General features: G+C 67.7%; 9 non-coding genes across 9 annotated transcripts; all 9 read left to right on the top strand.

The window, feature by feature from the left end:
* Positions 1–2,053: 2,053 nt before the first annotated feature.
* LOC141412246 (5S ribosomal RNA) lies at positions 2,054–2,172 on the top strand. The gene has a single exon (XR_012437085.1). It is a non-coding gene; the product is annotated as a 5S ribosomal RNA (ribosomal RNA).
* Positions 2,173–4,319: 2,147 nt separating this feature from the next.
* LOC141412247 (5S ribosomal RNA) lies at positions 4,320–4,438 on the top strand. The gene has a single exon (XR_012437086.1). It is a non-coding gene; the product is annotated as a 5S ribosomal RNA (ribosomal RNA).
* A 2,147-nt stretch (positions 4,439–6,585) lies between these two features.
* LOC141413591 (5S ribosomal RNA) lies at positions 6,586–6,704 on the top strand. The gene has a single exon (XR_012438382.1). It is a non-coding gene; the product is annotated as a 5S ribosomal RNA (ribosomal RNA).
* Positions 6,705–8,845: 2,141 nt separating this feature from the next.
* LOC141412957 (5S ribosomal RNA) lies at positions 8,846–8,964 on the top strand. Its single transcript, XR_012437799.1, has one exon. It is a non-coding gene; the product is annotated as a 5S ribosomal RNA (ribosomal RNA).
* A 2,156-nt stretch (positions 8,965–11,120) lies between these two features.
* Positions 11,121–11,239, top strand: LOC141412958 (5S ribosomal RNA). The gene has a single exon (XR_012437800.1). It is a non-coding gene; the product is annotated as a 5S ribosomal RNA (ribosomal RNA).
* A 2,140-nt stretch (positions 11,240–13,379) lies between these two features.
* LOC141412248 (5S ribosomal RNA) lies at positions 13,380–13,498 on the top strand. Its single transcript, XR_012437087.1, has one exon. It is a non-coding gene; the product is annotated as a 5S ribosomal RNA (ribosomal RNA).
* A 2,161-nt stretch (positions 13,499–15,659) lies between these two features.
* LOC141412532 (5S ribosomal RNA) lies at positions 15,660–15,778 on the top strand. Its single transcript, XR_012437374.1, has one exon. It is a non-coding gene; the product is annotated as a 5S ribosomal RNA (ribosomal RNA).
* A 2,145-nt stretch (positions 15,779–17,923) lies between these two features.
* LOC141412563 (5S ribosomal RNA) lies at positions 17,924–18,042 on the top strand. The gene has a single exon (XR_012437405.1). It is a non-coding gene; the product is annotated as a 5S ribosomal RNA (ribosomal RNA).
* A 2,141-nt stretch (positions 18,043–20,183) lies between these two features.
* LOC141412250 (5S ribosomal RNA) lies at positions 20,184–20,302 on the top strand. Its single transcript, XR_012437089.1, has one exon. It is a non-coding gene; the product is annotated as a 5S ribosomal RNA (ribosomal RNA).
* The last annotated feature ends 1,032 nt before the right edge of the window (positions 20,303–21,334 follow it).

Raw genomic sequence — 21,334 nt, forward strand, 5'->3', positions numbered from 1 at the left:
CCACCACCACAACGACCCACCGTGACCACGACCCCGACCCCGTCCGGGCCACCCGCCAGACCCACGCACACCGAATCCTCACAGCTACGTCCCCGAATCCTCTCCCCTCCCCACACTCTCCTGGGGCGCGCGCCCGCGACACGGGTCACCAGCGAGGTTGGTCCCAGGCCACGTTGGGGACCGCTCCCCAACTGCCCTCCAGGCGGGCGGGGAGGGACGTGCGGAAGCCATGAGAAAGTGGGTCCTGCACCCCAGCGGGCCCCACAGCGGGACGCGCCACACCTGGGCTCGCCACAAGGTGGTGCACTGGGTCCAGGGCAAGACGCCAGGGGACAGAGAAGCAGGGAGCCTCAGTCGGGTGCTGCTCCACGTCGCCCTCCGTCGCTCAACCCAAGACAGGGCAGCCAGCGCGCGACCTCTACGTGGGATCCCGCCTCCCACGGCAGAGCCTGCGGTCACAGGGACAGAGGGCGCAGGCCGCCAGAGCTCCGGATGCCAGCGGCAGCTCCCCGTCCCGCTCAAAGGGAGGGAGGGCCGCCGCTGGCGCCCAGTCGCCTGTGCCACCCTCCGGGTCTCAAAGCACTCCTCAGTCAGCTCAAGGACCGGGGCCACCTGGCCTTCGGGGTCACATGGGCTTGGGCACGACGGAAGGGACCGCTTGCCCCCGTGGAACAGACATTCTCCCCGTGGACAACCTCAGGTGCCGGGACCCTCTGCTCCGCCTTGGAAAACCCACCTTCTGCAATGTATGCCCAACGCAATCAGGCCGAGCAGATTGACCCCCTCGGCCCGGCCCCAGTGTGTGATGGGGCTCTGTGCGTGAGGGCTTGCTCTTCCCCACCTACACCAGGCACGGCATCTAACACACACACACACACACACACACACACCACGCAGAGACACCCAGACCACGCACGCACGCACGGGGACGCACCCTCCTCTCCCCCACCCCACACACGAGCAGCCGAAGGACAAGAGGGTATGGCTGGGGCCTGAGCGGGAACAAGCGAAGCCTTGGTTTGCGGCCCCTCGGCCAACTGCATCAGGATTTTTGTCTGGGCTCGGAGGCCAGAGGATCTCTGCCATTTGCTAGCAGGGCCAGGGATGGCAGGAGGGTGGGTACGGGGCTCAGCCAGGGCCAGTTCTGCTGGCACGATCCTGTAGCACGTGGCCGCGTAGCACGGGGCCGGGTCTGAAGGAGGCCAAGCAGGGGCACAAGACCCAGCAGCGGCACAGGGAAGAGGCCCAGGGCACCCAGGAGCAGACGAGACCCGGGAGTCGTGCGTGCTTGGCGTGGCCGCGGGCCCCGTGACGCCCGAGGACTCGAGTGCTCAGCCCCGTGTAGTGGCCGCGAAGGCCTGCCTGGGAGAAACGCCCCGGGAGGCCGGCAGGAACCCGGGATCGGAAGGGATGTGGAGGGGCCCCGGGTCGGAGGAGATGGCTTTGGCTGTGTTTGGTTTTGTTTCTTCTTCCCAAGATCCCGGGTGTGAAAGGGGCCAGAGGTGAAGTCCTGGGCTGGAAAGCCTCACGATTCAGCCCCGCAGCCCCAGGCCCTGAGTGTGGAGGAGGGCGGAGCGGGTCGGCGAAGGGCGCGGCTGCCGTTTTCCTGATGGGCTGGAGGGGCAGTGGCGCTTTCCGGACGAAGAGGACCGGAAGGGTCCCCGAGACCTCCGCTGGGAGCCACGCACCCACCCAAGGATACGGCTCCAGGAGGCGACGGAGGAGGGCGGCTGCTTGCCCTGGCCCGAGCTGTGCGTCCCCCGCCTTGGCCACAGCAGTGGACATTCCCAGAAGAACAAGCGCCCGAGAGCACTGAGAAATTTTCCCCCGAGAAAACTTGACCCTCGTCCTGGCAGCAGGACACCTCGGGAAGAAAGCCACCCAGCGGCCACCTGGGCGAGACCGGCTGCCCGAGCAGGCGCGCGGGGCCTCTGGCCGCTGGCCCCGGGCTGCCAGCCCCCACCCGGACTCCCAGCCGTGCCAGGAGAGCAGCGTGGAGACGCACGCCGGGGCCCTCGGCAGGCTCTTGGGGCTCCCGGAGGCGGCGGCTAGCGTCTACGGCCATACCACCCTGAACGCGCCCGATCTCGTCTGATCTCGGAAGCTAAGCAGGGTCGGGCCTGGTTAGTACTTGGATGGGAGACCGCCTGGGAATACCGGGTGCTGTAGGCTTTTGCTCCTCCCTCCCTCGCTGCTCCTTTTGTCTTCGGGGACTTCGCCACCACCCCCCCCACCACCACCACCACCCCCAGCACCACCACCACCACCACCACCACAACGACCCACCGTGACCACGACCCCGACCCCGTCCGGGCCACCCGCCAGACCCACGCACACCGAATCCTCACAGCTACGTCCCCGAATCCTCTCCCCTCCCCACACTCTCCTGGGGCGCGCGCCCGCGACACGGGTCACCAGCGAGGTTGGTCCCAGGCCACGTTGGGGACCGCTCCCCAACTGCCCTCCAGGCGGGCGGGGAGGGACGTGCGGAAGCCATGAGAAAGTGGGTCCTGCACCCCAGCGGGCCCCACAGCGGGACGCGCCACACCTGGGCTCGCCACAAGGTGGTGCACTGGGTCCAGGGCAAGACGCCAGGGGACAGAGAAGCAGGGAGCCTCAGTCGGGTGCTGCTCCACGTCGCCCTCCGTCGCTCAACCCAAGACAGGGCAGCCAGCGCGCGACCTCTACGTGGGATCCCGCCTCCCACGGCAGAGCCTGCGGTCACAGGGACAGAGGGCGCAGGCCGCCAGAGCTCCGGATGCCAGCGGCAGCTCCCCGTCCCGCTCAAAGGGAGGGAGGGCCGCCGCTGGCGCCCAGTCGCCTGTGCCACCCTCCGGGTCTCAAAGCACTCCTCAGTCAGCTCAAGGACCGGGGCCACCTGGCCTTCGGGGTCACATGGGCTTGGGCACGACGGAAGGGACCGCTTGCCCCCGTGGAACAGACATTCTCCCCGTGGACAACCTCAGGTGCCGGGACCCTCTGCTCCGCCTTGGAAAACCCACCTTCTGCAATGTATGCCCAACGCAATCAGGCCGAGCAGATTGACCCCCTCGGCCCGGCCCCAGTGTGTGATGGGGCTCTGTGCGTGAGGGCTTGCTCTTCCCCACCTACACCAGGCACGGCATCTAACACACACACACACACACACACACACACCACGCAGAGACACCCAGACCACGCACGCACGCACGGGGACGCACCCTCCTCTCCCCCACCCCACACACGAGCAGCCGAAGGACAAGAGGGTATGGCTGGGGCCTGAGCGGGAACAAGCGAAGCCTTGGTTTGCGGCCCCTCGGCCAACTGCATCAGGATTTTTGTCTGGGCTCGGAGGCCAGAGGATCTCTGCCATTTGCTAGCAGGGCCAGGGATGGCAGGAGGGTGGGTACGGGGCTCAGCCAGGGCCAGTTCTGCTGGCACGATCCTGTAGCACGTGGCCGCGTAGCACGGGGCCGGGTCTGAAGGAGGCCAAGCAGGGGCACAAGACCCAGCAGCGGCACAGGGAAGAGGCCCAGGGCACCCAGGAGCAGACGAGACCCGGGAGTCGTGCGTGCTTGGCGTGGCCGCGGGCCCCGTGACGCCCGAGGACTCGAGTGCTCAGCCCCGTGTAGTGGCCGCGAAGGCCTGCCTGGGAGAAACGCCCCGGGAGGCCGGCAGGAACCCGGGATCGGAAGGGATGTGGAGGGGCCCCGGGTCGGAGGAGATGGCTTTGGCTGTGTTTGGTTTTGTTTCTTCTTCCCAAGATCCCGGGTGTGAAAGGGGCCAGAGGTGAAGTCCTGGGCTGGAAAGCCTCACGATTCAGCCCCGCAGCCCCAGGCCCTGAGTGTGGAGGAGGGCGGAGCGGGTCGGCGAAGGGCGCGGCTGCCGTTTTCCTGATGGGCTGGAGGGGCAGTGGCGCTTTCCGGACGAAGAGGACCGGAAGGGTCCCCGAGACCTCCGCTGGGAGCCACGCACCCACCCAAGGATACGGCTCCAGGAGGCGACGGAGGAGGGCGGCTGCTTGCCCTGGCCCGAGCTGTGCGTCCCCCGCCTTGGCCACAGCAGTGGACATTCCCAGAAGAACAAGCGCCCGAGAGCACTGAGAAATTTTCCCCCGAGAAAACTTGACCCTCGTCCTGGCAGCAGGACACCTCGGGAAGAAAGCCACCCAGCGGCCACCTGGGCGAGACCGGCTGCCCGAGCAGGCGCGCGGGGCCTCTGGCCGCTGGCCCCGGGCTGCCAGCCCCCACCCGGACTCCCAGCCGTGCCAGGAGAGCAGCGTGGAGACGCACGCCGGGGCCCTCGGCAGGCTCTTGGGGCTCCCGGAGGCGGCGGCTAGCGTCTACGGCCATACCACCCTGAACGCGCCCGATCTCGTCTGATCTCGGAAGCTAAGCAGGGTCGGGCCTGGTTAGTACTTGGATGGGAGACCGCCTGGGAATACCGGGTGCTGTAGGCTTTTGCTCCTCCCTCCCTCGCTGCTCCTTTTGTCTTCGGGGACTTCGCCACCACCCCCCCCACCACCACCACCACCCCCAGCACCACCACCACCACCACCACCACAACGACCCACCGTGACCACGACCCCGACCCCGTCCGGGCCACCCGCCAGACCCACGCACACCGAATCCTCACAGCTACGTCCCCGAATCCTCTCCCCTCCCCACACTCTCCTGGGGCGCGCGCCCGCGACACGGGTCACCAGCGAGGTTGGTCCCAGGCCACGTTGGGGACCGCTCCCCAACTGCCCTCCAGGCGGGCGGGGAGGGACGTGCGGAAGCCATGAGAAAGTGGGTCCTGCACCCCAGCGGGCCCCACAGCGGGACGCGCCACACCTGGGCTCGCCACAAGGTGGTGCACTGGGTCCAGGGCAAGACGCCAGGGGACAGAGAAGCAGGGAGCCTCAGTCGGGTGCTGCTCCACGTCGCCCTCCGTCGCTCAACCCAAGACAGGGCAGCCAGCGCGCGACCTCTACGTGGGATCCCGCCTCCCACGGCAGAGCCTGCGGTCACAGGGACAGAGGGCGCAGGCCGCCAGAGCTCCGGATGCCAGCGGCAGCTCCCCGTCCCGCTCAAAGGGAGGGAGGGCCGCCGCTGGCGCCCAGTCGCCTGTGCCACCCTCCGGGTCTCAAAGCACTCCTCAGTCAGCTCAAGGACCGGGGCCACCTGGCCTTCGGGGTCACATGGGCTTGGGCACGACGGAAGGGACCGCTTGCCCCCGTGGAACAGACATTCTCCCCGTGGACAACCTCAGGTGCCGGGACCCTCTGCTCCGCCTTGGAAAACCCTCCTTCTGCAATGTATGCCCAACGCAATCAGGCCGAGCAGATTGACCCCCTCGGCCCGGCCCCAGTGTGTGATGGGGCTCTGTGCGTGAGGGCTTGCTCTTCCCCACCTACACCAGGCACGGCATCTAACACACACACACACACACACACACACACCACGCAGAGACACCCAGACCACGCACGCACGCACGGGGACGCACCCTCCTCTCCCCCACCCCACACACGAGCAGCCGAAGGACAAGAGGGTATGGCTGGGGCCTGAGCGGGAACAAGCGAAGCCTTGGTTTGCGGCCCCTCGGCCAACTGCATCAGGATTTTTGTCTGGGCTCGGAGGCCAGAGGATCTCTGCCATTTGCTAGCAGGGCCAGGGATGGCAGGAGGGTGGGTACGGGGCTCAGCCAGGGCCAGTTCTGCTGGCACGATCCTGTAGCACGTGGCCGCGTAGCACGGGGCCGGGTCTGAAGGAGGCCAAGCAGGGGCACAAGACCCAGCAGCGGCACAGGGAAGAGGCCCAGGGCACCCAGGAGCAGACGAGACCCGGGAGTCGTGCGTGCTTGGCGTGGCCGCGGGCCCCGTGACGCCCGAGGACTCGAGTGCTCAGCCCCGTGTAGTGGCCGCGAAGGCCTGCCTGGGAGAAACGCCCCGGGAGGCCGGCAGGAACCCGGGATCGGAAGGGATGTGGAGGGGCCCCGGGTCGGAGGAGATGGCTTTGGCTGTGTTTGGTTTTGTTTCTTCTTCCCAAGATCCCGGGTGTGAAAGGGGCCAGAGGTGAAGTCCTGGGCTGGAAAGCCTCACGATTCAGCCCCGCAGCCCCAGGCCCTGAGTGTGGAGGAGGGCGGAGCGGGTCGGCGAAGGGCGCGGCTGCCGTTTTCCTGATGGGCTGGAGGGGCAGTGGCGCTTTCCGGACGAAGAGGACCGGAAGGGTCCCCGAGACCTCCGCTGGGAGCCACGCACCCACCCAAGGATACGGCTCCAGGAGGCGACGGAGGAGGGCGGCTGCTTGCCCTGGCCCGAGCTGTGCGTCCCCCGCCTTGGCCACAGCAGTGGACATTCCCAGAAGAACAAGCGCCCGAGAGCACTGAGAAATTTTCCCCCGAGAAAACTTGACCCTCGTCCTGGCAGCAGGACACCTCGGGAAGAAAGCCACCCAGCGGCCACCTGGGCGAGACCGGCTGCCCGAGCAGGCGCGCGGGGCCTCTGGCCGCTGGCCCCGGGCTGCCAGCCCCCACCCGGACTCCCAGCCGTGCCAGGAGAGCAGCGTGGAGACGCACGCCGGGGCCCTCGGCAGGCTCTTGGGGCTCCCGGAGGCGGCGGCTAGCGTCTACGGCCATACCACCCTGAATGCGCCCGATCTCGTCTGATCTCGGAAGCTAAGCAGGGTCGGGCCTGGTTAGTACTTGGATGGGAGACCGCCTGGGAATACCGGGTGCTGTAGGCTTTTGCTCCTCCCTCCCTCGCTGCTCCTTTTGTCTTCGGGGACTTCGCCACCACCCCCCCACCACCACCACCACCCCCAACACCACCACCACCACCACCACAACGACCCACCGTGACCACGACCCCGACCCCGTCCGGGCCACCCGCCAGACCCACGCACACCGAATCCTCACAGCTACGTCCCCGAATCCTCTCCCCTCCCCACACTCTCCTGGGGCGCGCGCCCGCGACACGGGTCACCAGCGAGGTTGGTCCCAGGCCACGTTGGGGACCGCTCCCCAACTGCCCTCCAGGCGGGCGGGGAGGGACGTGCGGAAGCCATGAGAAAGTGGGTCCTGCACCCCAGCGGGCCCCACAGCGGGACGCGCCACACCTGGGCTCGCCACAAGGTGGTGCACTGGGTCCAGGGCAAGACGCCAGGGGACAGAGAAGCAGGGAGCCTCAGTCGGGTGCTGCTCCACGTCGCGCTCCGTCGCTCAACCCAAGACAGGGCAGCCAGCGCGCGACCTCTACGTGGGATCCCGCCTCCCACGGCAGAGCCTGCGGTCACAGGGACAGAGGGCGCAGGCCGCCAGAGCTCCGGATGCCAGCGGCAGCTCCCCGTCCCGCTCAAAGGGAGGGAGGGCCGCCGCTGGCGCCCAGTCGCCTGTGCCACCCTCCGGGTCTCAAAGCACTCCACAGTCAGCTCAAGGACCGGGGCCACCTGGCCTTCGGGGTCACATGGGCTTGGGCACGACGGAAGGGACCGCTTGCCCCCGTGGAACAGACATTCTCCCCGTGGACAACCTCAGGTGCCGGGACCCTCTGCTCCGCCTTGGAAAACCCACCTTCTGCAATGTATGCCCAACGCAATCAGGCCGAGCAGATTGACCCCCTCGGCCCGGCCCCAGTGTGTGATGGGGCTCTGTGCGTGAGGGCTTGCTCTTCCCCACCTACACCAGGCACGGCATCTAACACACACACACACACACACACACACCACGCAGAGACACCCAGACCACGCACGCACGCACGGGGACGCACCCTCCTCTCCCCCACCCCACACACGAGCAGCCGAAGGACAAGAGGGTATGGCTGGGGCCTGAGCGGGAACAAGCGAAGCCTTGGTTTGCGGCCCCTCGGCCAACTGCATCAGGATTTTTGTCTGGGCTCGGAGGCCAGAGGATCTCTGCCATTTGCTAGCAGGGCCAGGGATGGCAGGAGGGTGGGTACGGGGCTCAGCCAGGGCCAGTTCTGCTGGCACGATCCTGTAGCACGTGGCCGCGTAGCACGGGGCCGGGTCTGAAGGAGGCCAAGCAGGGGCACAAGACCCAGCAGCGGCACAGGGAAGAGGCCCAGGGCACCCAGGAGCAGACGAGACCCGGGAGTCGTGCGTGCTTGGCGTGGCCGCGGGCCCCGTGACGCCCGAGGACTCGAGTGCTCAGCCCCGTGTAGTGGCCGCGAAGGCCTGCCTGGGAGAAACGCCCCGGGAGGCCGGCAGGAACCCGGGATCGGAAGGGATGTGGAGGGGCCCCGGGTCGGAGGAGATGGCTTTGGCTGTGTTTGGTTTTGTTTCTTCTTCCCAAGATCCCGGGTGTGAAAGGGGCCAGAGGTGAAGTCCTGGGCTGGAAAGCCTCACGATTCAGCCCCGCAGCCCCAGGCCCTGAGTGTGGAGGAGGGCGGAGCGGGTCGGCGAAGGGCGCGGCTGCCGTTTTCCTGATGGGCTGGAGGGGCAGTGGCGCTTTCCGGATGAAGAGGACCGGAAGGGTCCCCGAGACCTCCGCTGGGAGCCACGCACCCACCCAAGGATACGGCTCCAGGAGGCGACGGAGGAGGGCGGCTGCTTGCCCTGGCCCGAGCTGTGCGTCCCCCGCCTTGGCCACAGCAGTGGACATTCCCAGAAGAACAAGCGCCCGAGAGCACTGAGAAATTTTCCCCCGAGAAAACTTGACCCTCGTCCTGGCAGCAGGACACCTCGGGAAGAAAGCCACCCAGCGGCCACCTGGGCGAGACCGGCTGCCCGAGCAGGCGCGCGGGGCCTCTGGCCGCTGGCCCCGGGCTGCCAGCCCCCACCCGGACTCCCAGCCGTGCCAGGAGAGCAGCGTGGAGACGCACGCCGGGGCCCTCGGCAGGCTCTTGGGGCTCCCGGAGGCGGCGGCTAGCGTCTACGGCCATACCACCCTGAACGCGCCCGATCTCGTCTGATGTCGGAAGCTAAGCAGGGTCGGACCTGGTTAGTACTTGGATGGGAGACCGCCTGGGAATACCGGGTGCTGTAGGCTTTTGCTCCTCCCTCCCTCGCTGCTCCTTTTGTCTTCGGGGACTTCGCCACCACCCCCCCCCACCACCACCACCCCCAGCACCACCACCACCACCACCACAACGACCCACCGTGACCACGACCCCGACCCCGTCCGGGCCACCCGCCAGACCCACGCACACCGAATCCTCACAGCTACGTCCCCGAATCCTCTCCCCTCCCCACACTCTCCTGGGGCGCGCGCCCGCGACACGGGTCACCAGCGAGGTTGGTCCCAGGCCACGTTGGGGACCGCTCCCCAACTGCCCTCCAGGCGGGCGGGGAGGGACGTGCGGAAGCCATGAGAAAGTGGGTCCTGCACCCCAGCGGGCCCCACAGCGGGACGCGCCACACCTGGGCTCGCCACAAGGTGGTGCACTGGGTCCAGGGCAAGACGCCAGGGGACAGAGAAGCAGGGAGCCTCAGTCGGGTGCTGCTCCACGTCGCCCTCCGTCGCTCAACCCAAGACAGGGCAGCCAGCGCGCGACCTCTACGTGGGATCCCGCCTCCCACGGCAGAGCCTGCGGTCACAGGGACAGAGGGCGCAGGCCGCCAGAGCTCCGGATGCCAGCGGCAGCTCCCCGTCCCGCTCAAAGGGAGGGAGGGCCGCCGCTGGCGCCCAGTCGCCTGTGCCACCCTCCGGGTCTCAAAGCACTCCTCAGTCAGCTCAAGGACCGGGGCCACCTGGCCTTCGGGGTCACATGGGCTTGGGCACGACGGAAGGGACCGCTTGCCCCCGTGGAACAGACATTCTCCCCGTGGACAACCTCAGGTGCCGGGACCCTCTGCTCCGCCTTGGAAAACCCACCTTCTGCAATGTATGCCCAACGCAATCAGGCCGAGCAGATTGACCCCCTCGGCCCGGCCCCAGTGTGTGATGGGGCTCTGTGCGTGAGGGCTTGCTCTTCCCCACATACACCAGGCACGGCATCTAACACACACACACACACACACACACACACACACACACACACACCACGCAGAGACACCCAGACCACGCACGCACGCACGGGGACGCACCCTCCTCTCCCCCACCCCACACACGAGCAGCCGAAGGACAAGAGGGTATGGCTGGGGCCTGAGCGGGAACAAGCGAAGCCTTGGTTTGCGGCCCCTCGGCCAACTGCATCAGGATTTTTGTCTGGGCTCGGAGGCCAGAGGATCTCTGCCATTTGCTAGCAGGGCCAGGGATGGCAGGAGGGTGGGTATGGGGCTCAGCCAGGGCCAGTTCTGCTGGCACGATCCTGTAGCACGTGGCCGCGTAGCACGGGGCCGGGTCTGAAGGAGGCCAAGCAGGGGCACAAGACCCAGCAGCGGCACAGGGAAGAGGCCCAGGGCACCCAGGAGCAGACGAGACCCGGGAGTCGTGCGTGCTTGGCGTGGCCGCGGGCCCCGTGACGCCCGAGGACTCGAGTGCTCAGCCCCGTGTAGTGGCCGCGAAGGCCTGCCTGGGAGAAACGCCCCGGGAGGCCGGCAGGAACCCGGGATCGGAAGGGATGTGGAGGGGCCCCGGGTCGGAGGAGATGGCTTTGGCTGTGTTTGGTTTTGTTTCTTCTTCCCAAGATCCCGGGTGTGAAAGGGGCCAGAGGTGAAGTCCTGGGCTGGAAAGCCTCACGATTCAGCCCCGCAGCCCCAGGCCCTGAGTGTGGAGGAGGGCGGAGCGGGTCGGCGAAGGGCGCGGCTGCCGTTTTCCTGATGGGCTGGAGGGGCAGTGGCGCTTTCCGGACGAAGAGGACCGGAAGGGTCCCCGAGACCTCCGCTGGGAGCCACGCACCCACCCAAGGATACGGCTCCAGGAGGCGACGGAGGAGGGCGGCTGCTTGCCCTGGCCCGAGCTGTGCGTCCCCCGCCTTGGCCACAGCAGTGGACATTCCCAGAAGAACAAGCGCCCGAGAGCACTGAGAAATTTTCCCCCGAGAAAACTTGACCCTCGTCCTGGCAGCAGGACACCTCGGGAAGAAAGCCACCCAGCGGCCACCTGGGCGAGACTGGCTGCCCGAGCAGGCGCGCGGGGCCTCTGGCCGCTGGCCCCGGGCTGCCAGCCCCCACCCGGACTCCCAGCCGTGCCAGGAGAGCAGCGTGGAGACGCACGCCGGGGCCCTCGGCAGGCTCTTGGGGCTCCCGGAGGCGGCGGCTAGCGTCTACGGCCATACCACCCTGAACGCGCCCGATCTCGTCTGATGTCGGAAGCTAAGCAGGGTCGGACCTGGTTAGTACTTGGATGGGAGACCGCCTGGGAATACCGGGTGCTGTAGGCTTTTGCTCCTCCCTCCCTCGCTGCTCCTTTTGTCTTCGGGGACTTCGCCACCACCCCCCCCCACCACCACCACCCCCAGCACCACCACCACCACCACCACAACGACCCACCGTGACCACGACCCCGACCCCGTCCGGGCCACCCGCCAGACCCACGCACACCGAATCCTCACAGCTACGTCCCCGAATCCTCTCCCCTCCCCACACTCTCCTGGGGCGCGCGCCCGCGACACGGGTCACCAGCGAGGTTGGTCCCAGGCCACGTTGGGGACCGCTCCCCAACTGCCCTCCAGGCGGGCGGGGAGGGACGTGCGGAAGCCATGAGAAAGTGGGTCCTGCACCCCAGCGGGCCCCACAGCGGGACGCGCCACACCTGGGCTCGCCACAAGGTGGTGCACTGGGTCCAGGGCAAGACGCCAGGGGACAGAGAAGCAGGGAGCCTCAGTCGGGTGCTGCTCCACGTCGCCCTCCGTCGCTCAACCCAAGACAGGGCAGCCAGCGCGCGACCTCTACGTGGGATCCCGCCTCCCACGGCAGAGCCTGCGGTCACAGGGACAGAGGGCGCAGGCCGCCAGAGCTCCGGATGCCAGCGGCAGCTCCCCGTCCCGCTCAAAGGGAGGGAGGGCCGCCGCTGGCGCCCAGTCGCCTGTGCCACCCTCCGGGTCTCAAAGCACTCCTCAGTCAGCTCAAGGACCGGGGCCACCTGGCCTTCGGGGTCACATGGGCTTGGGCACGACGGAAGGGACCGCTTGCCCCCGTGGAACAGACATTCTCCCCGTGGACAACCTCAGGTGCCGGGACCCTCTGCTCCGCCTTGGAAAACCCACCTTCTGCAATGTATGCCCAACGCAATCAGGCCGAGCAGATTGACCCCCTCGGCCCGGCCCCAGTGTGTGATGGGGCTCTGTGCGTGAGGGCTTGCTCTTCCCCACCTACACCAGGCACGGCATCTAACACACACACACACACACACACACACCACGCAGAGACACCCAGACCACGCACGCACGCACGGGGACGCACCCTCCTCTCCCCCACCCCACACACGAGCAGCCGAAGGACAAGAGGGTATGGCTGGGGCCTGAGCGGGAACAAGCGAAGCCTTGGTTTGCGGCCCCTCGGCCAACTGCATCAGGATTTTTGTCTGGGCTCGGAGGCCAGAGGATCTCTGCCATTTGCTAGCAGGGCCAGGGATGGCAGGAGGGTGGGTACGGGGCTCAGCCAGGGCCAGTTCTGCTGGCACGATCCTGTAGCACGTGGCCGCGTAGCACGGGGCCGGGTCTGAAGGAGGCCAAGCAGGGGCACAAGACCCAGCAGCGGCACAGGGAAGAGGCCCAGGGCACCCAGGAGCAGACGAGACCCGGGAGTCGTGCGTGCTTGGCGTGGCCGCGGGCCCCGTGACGCCCGAGGACTCGAGTGCTCAGCCCCGTGTAGTGGCCGCGAAGGCCTGCCTGGGAGAAACGCCCCGGGAGGCCGGCAGGAACCCGGGATCGGAAGGGATGTGGAGGGGCCCCGGGTCGGAGGAGATGGCTTTGGCTGTGTTTGGTTTTGTTTCTTCTTCCCAAGATCCCGGGTGTGAAAGGGGCCAGAGGTGAAGTCCTGGGCTGGAAAGCCTCACGATTCAGCCCCGCAGCCCCAGGCCCTGAGTGTGGAGGAGGGCGGAGCGGGTCGGCGAAGGGCGCGGCTGCCGTTTTCCTGATGGGCTGGAGGGGCAGTGGCGCTTTCCGGACGAAGAGGACCGGAAGGGTCCCCGAGACCTCCGCTGGGAGCCACGCACCCACCCAAGGTTACGGCTCCAGGAGGCGACGGAGGAGGGCGGCTGCTTGCCCTGGCCCGAGCTGTGCGTCCCCCGCCTTGGCCACAGCAGTGGACATTCCCAGAAGAACAAGCGCCCGAGAGCACTGAGAAATTTTCCCCCGAGAAAACTTGACCCTCGTCCTGGCAGCAGGACACCTCGGGAAGAAAGCCACCCAGCGGCCACCTGGGCGAGACCGGCTGCCCGAGCAGGCGCGCGGGGCCTCTGGCCGCTGGCCCCGGGCTGCCAGCCCCCACCCGGACTCCCAGCCGTGCCAGGAGAGCAGCGTGGAGACGCACGCCGGGGCCCTCGGCAGGCTCTTGGGGCTCCCGGAGGCGGCGGCTAGCGTCTACGGCCATACCACCCTGAACGCGCCCGATCTCGTCTGATCTCGGAAGCTAAGCAGGGTCGGGCCTGGTTAGTACTTGGATGGGAGACCGCCTGGGAATACCGGGTGCTGTAGGCTTTTGCTCCTCCCTCCCTCGCTGCTCCTTTTGTCTTCGGGGACTTCGCCACCACCCCCCCCACCACCACCACCACCCCCAGCACCACCACCACCACCACCACCACAACGTCCCACCGTGACCACGACCCCGACCCCGTCCGGGCCACCCGCCAGACCCACGCACACCGAATCCTCACAGCTACGTCCCCGAATCCTCTCCCCTCCCCACACTCTCCTGGGGCGCGCGCCCGCGACACGGGTCACCAGCGAGGTTGGTCCCAGGCCACGTTGGGGACCGCTCCCCAACTGCCCTCCAGGCGGGCGGGGAGGGACGTGCGGAAGCCATGAGAAAGTGGGTCCTGCACCCCAGCGGGCCCCACAGCGGGACGCGCCACACCTGGGCTCGCCACAAGGTGGTGCACTGGGTCCAGGGCAAGACGCCAGGGGACAGAGAAGCAGGGAGCCTCAGTCGGGTGCTGCTCCACGTCGCGCTCCGTCGCTCAACCCAAGACAGGGCAGCCAGCGCGCGACCTCTACGTGGGATCCCGCCTCCCACGGCAGAGCCTGCGGTCACAGGGACAGAGGGCGCAGGCCGCCAGAGCTCCGGATGCCAGCGGCAGCTCCCCGTCCCGCTCAAAGGGAGGGAGGGCCGCCGCTGGCGCCCAGTCGCCTGTGCCACCCTCCGGGTCTCAAAGCACTCCTCAGTCAGCTCAAGGACCGGGGCCACCTGGCCTTCGGGGTCACATGGGCTTGGGCACGACGGAAGGTACCGCTTGCCCCCGTGGAACAGACATTCTCCCCGTGGACAACCTCAGGTGCTGGGACCCTCTGCTCCGCCTTGGAAAACCCACCTTCTGCAATGTATGCCCAACGCAATCAGGCCGAGCAGATTGACCCCCTCGGCCCGGCCCCAGTGTGTGATGGGGCTCTGTGCGTGAGGGCTTGCTCTTCCCCACCTACACCAGGCACGGCATCTAACACACACACACACACACACACACACACACACACACACACACCACGCAGAGACACCCAGACCACGCACGCACGCACGGGGACGCACCCTCCTCTCCCCCACCCCACACACGAGCAGCCGAAGGACAAGAGGGTATGGCTGGGGCCTGAGCGGGAACAAGCGAAGCCTTGGTTTGCGGCCCCTCGGCCAACTGCATCAGGATTTTTGTCTGGGCTCGGAGGCCAGAGGATCTCTGCCATTTGCTAGCAGGGCCAGGGATGGCAGGAGGGTGGGTACGGGGCTCAGCCAGGGCCAGTTCTGCTGGCACGATCCTGTAGCACGTGGCCGCGTAGCACGGGGCCGGGTCTGAAGGAGGCCAAGCAGGGGCACAAGACCCAGCAGCGGCACAGGGAAGAGGCCCAGGGCACCCAGGAGCAGACGAGACCCGGGAGTCGTGCGTGCTTGGCGTGGCCGCGGGCCCCGTGACGCCCGAGGACTCGAGTGCTCAGCCCCGTGTAGTGGCCGCGAAGGCCTGCCTGGGAGAAACGCCCCGGGAGGCCGGCAGGAACCCGGGATCGGAAGGGATGTGGAGGGGCCCCGGGTCGGAGGAGATGGCTTTGGCTGTGTTTGGTTTTGTTTCTTCTTCCCAAGATCCCGGGTGTGAAAGGGGCCAGAGGTGAAGTCCTGGGCTGGAAAGCCTCACGATTCAGCCCCGCAGCCCCAGGCCCTGAGTGTGGAGGAGGGCGGAGCGGGTCGGCGAAGGGCGCGGCTGCCGTTTTCCTGATGGGCTGGAGGGGCAGTGGCGCTTTCCGGACGAAGAGGACCGGAAGGGTCCCCGAGACCTCCGCTGGGAGCCACGCACCCACCCAAGGATACGGCTCCAGGAGGCGACGGAGGAGGGCGGCTGCTTGCCCTGGCCCGAGCTGTGCGTCCCCCGCCTTGGCCACAGCAGTGGACATTCCCAGAAGAACAAGCGCCCGAGAGCACTGAGAAATTTTCCCCCGAGAAAACTTGACCCTCGTCCTGGCAGCAGGACACCTCGGGAAGAAAGCCACCCAGCGGCCACCTGGGCGAGACCGGCTGCCCGAGCAGGCGCGCGGGGCCTCTGGCCGCTGGCCCCGGGCTGCCAGCCCCCACCCGGACTCCCAGCCGTGCCAGGAGAGCAGCGTGGAGACGCACGCCGGGGCCCTCGGCAGGCTCTTGGGGCTCCCGGAGGCGGCGGCTAGCGTCTACGGCCATACCACCCTGAACGCGCCCGATCTCGTCTGATCTCGGAAGCTAAGCAGGGTCGGGCCTGGTTAGTACTTGGATGGGAGACCGCCTGGGAATACCGGGTGCTGTAGGTTTTTGCTCCTCCCTCCCTCGCTGCTCCTTTTGTCTTCGGGGACTTCGCCACCACCCCCCCCACCACCACCACCACCCCCAGCACCACCACCACCACCACCACCACAACGACCCACCGTGACCACGACCCCGACCCCGTCCGGGCCACCCGCCAGACCCACGCACACCGAATCCTCACAGCTACGTCCCCGAATCCTCTCCCCTCCCCACACTCTCCTGGGGCGCGCGCCCGCGACACGGGTCACCAGCGAGGTTGGTCCCAGGCCACGTTGGGGACCGCTCCCCAACTGCCCTCCAGGCGGGCGGGGAGGGACGTGCGGAAGCCATGAGAAAGTGGGTCCTGCACCCCAGCGGGCCCCACAGCGGGACGCGCCACACCTGGGCTCGCCACAAGGTGGTGCACTGGGTCCAGGGCAAGACGCCAGGGGACAGAGAAGCAGGGAGCCTCAGTCGGGTGCTGCTCCACGTCGCGCTCCGTCGCTCAACCCAAGACAGGGCAGCCAGCGCGCGACCTCTACGTGGGATCCCGCCTCCCACGGCCGAGCCTGCGGTCACAGGGACAGAGGGCGCAGGCCGCCAGAGCTCCGGATGCCAGCGGCAGCTCCCCGTCCCGCTCAAAGGGAGGGAGGGCCGCCGCTGGCGCCCAGTCGCCTGTGCCACCCTCCGGGTCTCAAAGCACTCCTCAGTCAGCTCAAGGACCGGGGCCACCTGGCCTTCGGGGTCACATGGGCTTGGGCACGACGGAAGGGACCGCTTGCCCCCGTGGAACAGACATTCTCCCCGTGGACAACCTCAGGTGCCGGGACCCTCTGCTCCGCCTTGGAAAACCCACCTTCTGCAATGTATGCCCAACGCAATCAGGCCGAGCAGATTGACCCCCTCGGCCCGGCCCCAGTGTGTGATGGGGCTCTGTGCGTGAGGGCTTGCTCTTCCCCACCTACACCAGGCACGGCATCTAACACACACACACACACACACACACACCACGCAGAGACACCCAGACCACGCACGCACGCACGGGGACGCACCCTCCTCTCCCCCACCCCACACACGAGCAGCCGAAGGACAAGAGGGTATGGCTGGGGCCTGAGCGGGAACAAGCGAAGCCTTGGTTTGCGGCCCCTCGGCCAACTGCATCAGGATTTTTGTCTGGGCTCGGAGGCCAGAGGATCTCTGCCATTTGCTAGCAGGGCCAGGGATGGCAGGAGGGTGGGTACGGGGCTCAGCCAGGGCCAGTTCTGCTGGCACGATCCTGTAGCACGTGGCCGCGTAGCACGGGGCCGGGTCTGAAGGAGGCCAAGCAGGGGCACAAGACCCAGCAGCGGCACAGGGAAGAGGCCCAGGGCACCCAGGAGCAGACGAGACCCGGGAGTCGTGCGTGCTTGGCGTGGCCGCGGGCCCCGTGACGCCCGAGGACTCGAGTGCTCAGCCCCGTGTAGTGGCCGCGAAGGCCTGCCTGGGAGAAACGCCCCGGGAGGCCGGCAGGAACCCGGGATCGGAAGGGATGTGGAGGGGCCCCGGGTCGGAGGAGATGGCTTTGGCTGTGTTTGGTTTTGTTTCTTCTTCCCAAGATCCCGGGTGTGAAAGGGGCCAGAGGTGAAGTCCTGGGCTGGAAAGCCTCACGATTCAGCCCCGCAGCCCCAGGCCCTGAGTGTGGAGGAGGGCGGAGCGGGTCGGCGAAGGGCGCGGCTGCCGTTTTCCTGATGGGCTGGAGGGGCAGTGGCGCTTTCCGGACGAAGAGGACCGGAAGGGTCCCCGAGACCTCCGCTGGGAGCCACGCACCCACCCAAGGATACGGCTCCAGGAGGCGACGGAGGAGGGCGGCTGCTTGCCCTGGCCCGAGCTGTGCGTCCCCCGCCTTGGCCACAGCAGTGGACATTCCCAGAAGAACAAGCGCCCGAGAGCACTGAGAAATTTTCCCCCGAGAAAACTTGACCCTCGTCCTGGCAGCAGGACACCTCGGGAAGAAAGCCACCCAGCGGCCACCTGGGCGAGACCGGCTGCCCGAGCAGGCGCGCGGGGCCTCTGGCCGCTGGCCCCGGGCTGCCAGCCCCCACCCGGACTCCCAGCCGTGCCAGGAGAGCAGCGTGGAGACGCACGCCGGGGCCCTCGGCAGGCTCTTGGGGCTCCCGGAGGCGGCGGCTAGCGTCTACGGCCATACCACCCTGAACGCGCCCGATCTCGTCTGATCTCGGAAGCTAAGCAGGGTCGGGCTTGGTTAGTACTTGGATGGGAGACCGCCTGGGAATACCGGGTGCTGTAGGCTTTTGCTCCTCCCTCCCTCGCTGCTCCTTTTGTCTTCGGGGACTTCGCCACCACCCCCCCCCCACCACCACCACCCCCAGCACCACCACCACCACCACCACAACGACCCACCGTGACCACGACCCCGACCCCGTCCGGGCCACCCGCCAGACCCACGCACACCGAATCCTCACAGCTACGTCCCCGAATCCTCTCCCCTCCCCACACTCTCCTGGGGCGCGCGCCCGCGACACGGGTCACCAGCGAGGTTGGTCCCAGGCCACGTTGGGGACCGCTCCCCAACTGCCCTCCAGGCGGGCGGGGAGGGACGTGCGGAAGCCATGAGAAAGTGGGTCCTGCACCCCAGCGGGCCCCACAGCGGGACGCGTCACACCTGGGCTCGCCACAAGGTGGTGCACTGGGTCCAGGGCAAGACGCCAGGGGACAGAGAAGCAGGGAGCCTCAGTCGGGTGCTGCTCCACGTCGCGCTCCGTCGCTCAACCCAAGACAGGGCAGCCAGCGCGCGACCTGTACGTGGGATCCCGCCTCCCACGGCAGAGCCTGCGGTCACAGGGACAGAGGGCGCAGGCCGCCAGAGCTCCGGATGCCAGCGGCAGCTCCCCGTCCCGCTCAAAGGGAGGGAGGGCCGCCGCTGGTGCCCAGTCGCCTGTGCCACCCTCCGGGTCTCAAAGCACTCCTCAGTCAGCTCAAGGACCGGGGCCACCTGGCCTTCAGGGTCACATGGGCTTGGGCACGACGGAAGGGACCGCTTGCCCCCGTGGAACAGACATTCTCCCCGTGGACAACCTCAGGTGCCGGGACCCTCTGCTCCGCCTTGGAAAACCCACCTTCTGCAATGTATGCCCAACGCAATCAGGCCGAGCAGATTGACCCCCTCGGCCCGGCCCCAGTGTGTGATGGGGCTCTGTGCGTGAGGGCTTGCTCTTCCCCACCTACACCAGGCACGGCATCTAACACACACACACACACACACACACACCACGCAGAGACACCCAGACCACGCACGCACGCACGGGGACGCACCCTCCTCTCCCCCACCCCACACACGAGCAGCCGAAGGACAAGAGGGTATGGCTGGGGCCTGAGCGGGAACAAGCGAAGCTTTGGTTTGCGGCCCCTCGGCCAACTGCATCAGGATTTTTGTCTGGGCTCGGAGGCCAGAGGATCTCTGCCATTTGCTAGCAGGGCCAGGGATGGCAGGAGGGTGGGTACGGGGCTCAGCCAGGGCCAGTTCTGCTGGCACGATCCTGTAGCACGTGGCCGCGTAGCACGGGGCCGGGTCTGAAGGAGGCCAAGCAGGGGCACAAGACCCAGCAGCGGCACAGGGAAGAGGCCCAGGGCACCCAGGAGCAGACGAGACCCGGGAGTCGTGCGTGCTTGGCGTGGCCGCGGGCCCCGTGACGCCCGAGGACTCGAGTGCTCAGCCCCGTGTAGTGGCCGCGAAGGCCTGCCTGGGAGAAACGCCCCGGGAGGCCGGCAGGAACCCGGGATCGGAAGGGATGTGGAGGGGCCCCGGGTCGGAGGAGATGGCTTTGGCTGTGTTTGGTTTTGTTTCTTCTTCCCAAGATCCCGGGTGTGAAAGGGGCCAGAGGTGAAGTCCTGGGCTGGAAAGCCTCACGATTCAGCCCCGCAGCCCCAGGCCCTGAGTGTGGAGGAGGGCGGAGCGGGTCGGCGAAGGGCGCGGCTGCCGTTTTCCTGATGGGCTGGAGGGGCAGTGGCGCTTTCCGGACGAAGAGGACCGGAAGGGTCCCCGAAACCTCCGCTGGGAGCCACGCACCCACCCAAGGATACGGCTCCAGGAGGCGACGGAGGAGGGCGGCTGCTTGCCCTGGCCCGAGCTGTGCGTCCCCCGCCTTGGCCACAGCAGTGGACATTCCCAGAAGAACAAGCGCCCGAGAGCACTGAGAAATTTTCCCCCGAGAAAACTTGACCCTCGTCCTGGCAGCAGGACACCTCGGGAAGAAAGCCACCCAGCGGCCACCTGGGCGAGACCGGCTGCCCGAGCAGGCGCGCGGGGCCTCTGGCCGCTGGCCCCGGGCTGCCAGCCCCCACCCGGACTCCCAGCCGTGCCAGGAGAGCAGCGTGGAGACGCACGCCGGGGCCCTCGGCAGGCTCTTGGGGCTCCCGGAGGCGGCGGCTAGCGTCTACGGCCATACCACCCTGAACGCGCCCGATCTCGTCTGATCTCGGAAGCTAAGCAGGGTCGGGCCTGGTTAGTACTTGGATGGGAGACCGCCTGGGAATACCGGGTGCTGTAGGCTTTTGCTCCTCCCTCCCTCGCTGCTCCTTTTGTCTTCGGGGACTTCGCCACCACCCCCCCCACCACCACCACCACCCCCAGCACCACCACCACCACCACCACAACGACCCACCGTGACCACGACCCCGACCCCGTCCGGGCCACCCGCCAGACCCACGCACACCGAATCCTCACAGCTACGTCCCCGAATCCTCTCCCCTCCCCACACTCTCCTGGGGCGCGCGCCCGCGACACGGGTCACCAGCGAGGTTGGTCCCAGGCCACGTTGGGGACCGCTCCCCAACTGCCCTCCAGGCGGGCGGGGAGGGACGTGCGGAAGCCATGAGAAAGTGGGTCCTGCACCCCAGCGGGCCCCACAGCGGGACGCGCCACACCTGGGCTCGCCACAAGGTGGTGCACTGGGTCCAGGGCAAGACGCCAGGGGACAGAGAAGCAGGGAGCCTCAGTCGGGTGCTGCTCCACGTCGAGCTCCGTCGCTCAACCCAAGACAGGGCAGCCAGCGCGCGACCTCTACGTGGGATCCCGCCTCCCACGGCAGAGCCTGCGGTCACAGGGACAGAGGGCGCAGGCCGCCAGAGCTCCGGATGCCAGCGGCAGCTCCCCATCCCGCTCAAAGGGAGGGAGGGCCGCCGCTGGTGCCCAGTCGCCTGTGCCACCCTCCGGGTCTCAAAGCACTCCTCAGTCAGCTCAAGGACCGGGGCCACCTGGCCTTCGGGGTCACATGGGCTTGGGCACGACGGAAGGGACCGCTTGCCCCCGTGGAACAGACATTCTCCCCGTGGACAACCTCAGGTGCCGGGACCCTCTGCTCCGCCTTGGAAAACCCACCTTCTGCAATGTATGCCCAACGCAATCAGGCCGAGCAGATTGACCCCCTCGGCCCGGCCCCAGTGTGTGATGGGGCTCTGTGCGTGAGGGCTTGCTCTTCCCCACCTACACCAGGCACGGCATCTAACACACACACACACACACACACACACACACACACACACACCACACAGAGACACCCAGACCACGCACGCACGCACGGGGA

This window comes from Castor canadensis, chromosome 10, assembly GCF_047511655.1.
Source record: "Castor canadensis chromosome 10, mCasCan1.hap1v2, whole genome shotgun sequence".
In the NCBI taxonomy this organism is placed as follows: Eukaryota; Metazoa; Chordata; class Mammalia; order Rodentia; family Castoridae; genus Castor; species Castor canadensis.